Source organism: Etheostoma spectabile, chromosome 21 (assembly GCF_008692095.1).
Source record: "Etheostoma spectabile isolate EspeVRDwgs_2016 chromosome 21, UIUC_Espe_1.0, whole genome shotgun sequence".
NCBI classification, from domain to species: Eukaryota; Metazoa; Chordata; class Actinopteri; order Perciformes; family Percidae; genus Etheostoma; species Etheostoma spectabile.
In genome coordinates, this window is record NC_045753.1 from 19298021 (window position 1) to 19302949 (window position 4929).

At 38.6% G+C, this 4929-nt stretch overlaps 1 long non-coding RNA gene across 1 annotated transcript in view; it reads left to right on the forward strand.

Annotated features, from left to right (window-relative positions):
- LOC116671342 (uncharacterized) overlaps positions 1-1468 on the forward strand; it is a 17219-nt gene extending 15751 nt beyond the window's left edge. The window contains exon 3 of the long non-coding RNA XR_004327244.1: positions 1456-1468. This is a non-coding gene — a long non-coding RNA (uncharacterized LOC116671342). The remainder of the gene's footprint in view (positions 1-1455) is intronic.
- The last annotated feature ends 3461 nt before the right edge of the window (positions 1469-4929 follow it).

Here is a 4929-nt window from a genome sequence, read left to right on the forward strand (position 1 = left end):
TGCAGGTAACAAGTTCCAACAGGTGCAGTTATCACAGGTAATGAGTGGAGAACAGGAAGGCTTCTTAAAGAAAAACTAACAGGTCTGTAAGAGCCGGAATTCTTACTGGTTGGTAGGTGATCAAATACTTATGTCATTCAATAAAATGAAAATGAATTATGTAAAAATCATGCAATGTGATTTTCTTTTTGTTTTAGATTCCGTCTAAACCTACCATGATATGTACCTTACAAATTACAGACCTCTACATGCTTTGTAAGTACAAAAACCTGCAAAATCGGCAGTGTATCAAATACTTGTTCTCCCCACTGTAACTGTATAATACTGTCCTCATCAATGGTATTGTAGACACAGCGGAAACTGAAATACAAGGCCCAGATGGATTTTAAACTGCATTTTTAACCCGCCAATAAAAAGCATGTCTAAACAAAGGTGAACATCAAAAGATATTACCCCAGTAACTCCTTATGACTGTTGTTTGGAGTGCAAATTAACTGCAACAATAAAGAAACGTATAATAGAGTTACTTCTGAGATCAGACACAAAAAAAACGTCAGGCAGAATGCCCAACGTTGAGCACTGCAGACACATTGTAGGCTGGCAGCAGGCCGAGACTCACACATACTGTGTACAGAGAGTAGTAGGGGTGGGCAAAAAAAAATTTGGCGCGCACACACACACACACACACACACACACACACACACACACACACACACACACACACACACACACACACACACACACACACACACACACACACACACACACACACACACACACACACACACACACACACACACACACACACACACACACACACACACACACGCTCTACAGATTTAGATTCACAGAATTGCAAAAATCAATTCATATGTTTATTTATTTTGTATTGTAATGATGTGTATACTATCACATGGGAAAAGGAACTAGATTTACTTACTGTGAATCGTTTTTTAAATTCAGAATCGTTTTTGAATAAAAAAAAATCAGCATTGATTTGTGACATTTTCTGAATTGTTCACCCCTGAAAAGTAGGCCTGCAAAAATTCTGGGAAAAAATATGAATCATTATTTTTTAGCTTAGAACCGATAACACAATTCTCTGTCACAATTTTTTTTTTCTCATGAAGCGTAAGGTTTATTGCACACATGAACCATAACAGAACAAAACAAAATAGCAGTACGAAACCAACGATTCTTTTTGGCACCTATAGCACATCACCACAAGCCTGCAAACATAGAGCCCTCAATGGAGAGAAGAGAAAGCATTGCAGTGTTTGGGAGAACTTTAAAATCTATATTACACAGTCTGTTTAACACTCAGAGAAGAAAGTAGCGTTTGTGATGCACTCGACTCGTAAAATGAATTGAGAATCAAAGTCATTTAAAAAATGAAAAAAAAAGGGCGTAGGGGAGAATGTGAGGGAAATAAATACACAGTAAGAAACAACAAGATCTGAAAATAGGTGGCAGATAAAGAGAAATGAACAGCAATCAACATGGAATAAAACACTAAAGGAAAAGCAGTGAGAACAAACGGAAAAGTAAAGAGAAGATCTGTGCTGAACTAATTAAAGAGAGGATGATGAGTGGTTATGTTAGGCCCTCTACTTTGTATTCTCAGCGAAATTGAATGGAAAAGCATGGAGCTGAATGGCCATTGTAAATCCATCCAGAAGTTTTAAAACAACTATCTTTAACTTCACTTCAGGAGTTTGTACTAAGCGGGCCTGCAGAGAGCATACCAGAGGAATTCTAAGTTTATTCTCATTCTGCAGACTTACAGTGGATATAAAATGTCTACACACCCCTGTTAAAATGGCAGGTTTTTGTGATGTAAAAAGATGAGAGAAAGATAAACCATGTCAGAAGCGTTTCCACCTTTGATGTGACCTATAACGTGAACAATTCAATTATAAAACAAACTGAAATCTTTGAGGGGGGAAAATAATACAAACGTACAATAACCTGGTTGCATAAGTGTGCACACCCTTAAACTAATACTTTGTTCAAACACCTTTTGATTTTATGACAGCACTCAGTCTTTTTGGGTAGGAGACTATTGACGTGGCAATATTTCCCCACTCTTCTTTGCAAAAGTGCTCCAAATCTGTCATGCAAGGACATCTCCTGTGTACAGCCCTCTTAAGATCACCCCACAGATGTTCAATTGGATTCAGGTCTGGGCCATTCTAAAACGTTAATCTTCTTTTGGTGAAGCCATGCTTTTGTGTATTTGGAGGTGTGCTTTGGGTCGTTTTCATGCTGAAAGGTGAACTTCATCTTCAGCTTTCTAAACGGAAGCCATAAGGTTTTGTGCGAAAATTGCCTGGTATTTGGAACTGTTCATAATTCTCTCCACCCCGATTAAAGCCCCGGTTCCAGCTGAAGAAAAACAGCCCCAAAGCATGACGCGGCCACCACCATGCTTCACTGTGGGTATGGTGTTCTTTGGGTGCTGCGCAGTGTTGTTTTTGCGCCAAACATATCTTTTGGAATTATGGCCAAAACATTCAACCTTGGTTTCATCAAACCATAGTACATTTTCCCACATGCCTTTGGGAGACTTGATGTTTGTTTTTGCAATCTACAGCCAGGCTTGGATGTTTTACGTTGTAAGAAAAAGCATCCGCCTTGCCACCCTACCCCAAAGCCCATTCATAGGAAGAATACGGGAGATTGTTGTCACATGTAGCACACAGCCAGTACTTGCCAGAAATTCCTGCAGCTTTTTAATGTTGCTGTAGGCCTCTCGGAAGCCTCCCTGAACAGTTTTCTCCTTGTCTTTTCATCAATTTTCGAGGGACGTCCAGTTCTTGGTAATGTCTCTGTTGTGGCATATTTTCTCCACTTGATGATGACGGTTTTCACTGTGTTCCATGGTAAATTTAATGCTTTGGAAAGCATTAAGGTTTTTATTTTTTATTTTTCAACCTTGAAGATTTCAGTTTGTTTTTCAATTGAATTGTTCACATTATAGGTCACATTAAAAGTGGAAAAGGTTCTGACATGATTTATCTTTGTCTAATTTTTTTACATCACAAAAACCTGGCATTTTAACAGGGGTGTGTAGACTTTTTATATCCACTGTATATAAGACAACATCATAATGCTGGGCGGTATGAACAGTATTTTTTAAAGTGCCCATATTATGAAAAAAAAACACTTTTTGGGGAATTTGGAGTATTAGTTTGTGTCTTCGGTGCTTCCACACGCATACAAACTTGGGGAAAAAATCTATCCATGCTGTTTTTAGTGAGATCCAGGTTTCTGAATATCCTCAATTTTTTTGAATATCATCATGTTTACTAATTGATTACTGAAGGGTTTGTTTGGCTCCGGTTCTTAATTCACTCACGGATTACTGCCGCAGCGCTCTCTGCAGCAATGCATCCAAGTTACGGTATATGAAAATTTCATATCGTATGGGAAAAGAATACGGGTCTACCGCCCAGCACTACAACATCATGGCAAATTTAAACAATGAATCTGACAAATCTGTGCAACAGTGCACATACGGAATTATAGCACACAACATCAACTGTGAATATAAGTGTGAAATGACTAAATGAGAAAAGTGTGAAAAAAACAGTGTGAATGAGTCTGTGCATATTTGTGCCTGTATGTGCCTGCTTGTGTTATAAACTGCAGAACAAATCAGATACAGGAAAAGAGTGTCTCTATGACTGTAGATATGAGAAAACAACTTCATATGCATATGTTAGAGTACAAATGCAAAGTTAGTGTACACAAATACAGTGTGTGTGTGTTTGTGTGTGTTTGTGTGTGTGTGTGTGTCTACACTATATATATATACTCTTCTCACTTTAAGATTTAAGTCACTGCTGAATCCCACAAAAAAAACTTTTCAGCTTGAATAATTCACTGTACTTTATCCTAAGCAAACCCATACTGTCCATGAAGAATTTTTATGAGGGGACTAATTTGCAATCAATGTGTGTGATGGAAGAACAGATATACTGTAATGTGTAAAAATGCAGCCCCCTCTCCTTGAAACTGAAGGCCTGCATGTGTGTCTCCACTATTACATGGTAACACGCATGTGTGAACACACACACACACACAAACACACACACACAGTATTAACATGCATTTGTGTGTGGATAAAAGTGTGTCCGTAAGCATGAGCACTTACTCTTGCTGACTTACTTATTTACTTACTGACTTACTACTCTTACTCGTGTGTGCGTGTGCGTGTGTGTGTGTGTGTGTGTGTGTGTATCGATTAGACACACTCATGACTGTCCTACTGTACAACGTTAAAATCAAAGGGAAACTTTGAAAGCAGTAATTCGTCCGTAGCTTATCATTTCCAAGCTTACGTTGTGGCAGTAACATCAAAGGAAATCCCTTTGGCTCGGATAACTACAATGCATCTCTTATAGCTAATAACTTGGAAGTGGAACATGGAAGAGGGTTAGTGAAGCGACGAAGGAGCAGGTCAGTTTTGGAAGCAGTGAATAGTAAAAATAAAACAGTTAAGTATCAAGGGTGTTTTACTGGAAAGCAAAAATTAAAAAAAATACATCTAGAATGCTCTACACATCTAGAACAACAACTACACAGTCACTGATATGAGGTATGTGCAGTTTTAATAATAGAAAATATGTATGGCACCATCAAGCCAAAGAAACACACAGCTTTTACACATAAAAGGAGTTTTTAATAACGAACAGACACAGTGGATTAGGAACAAAAAGATTCAGTGCAACCTGGACCATCCCCTTACATGAACCTTGGATAGAAGCGAAGAAAAGGAGCTTTGTGCTTTTTGGTTAACAAGTCTCTACGCTGGCTGGGAGTCTCAAAGCTAAAAAGCTTCATTTCTGTCCTGCATGCGGTGATAGCATCAGAGATCCCGAGACGCCTGTTATACCTCACTGAGACACAGCGGGAGACTTAAAGAG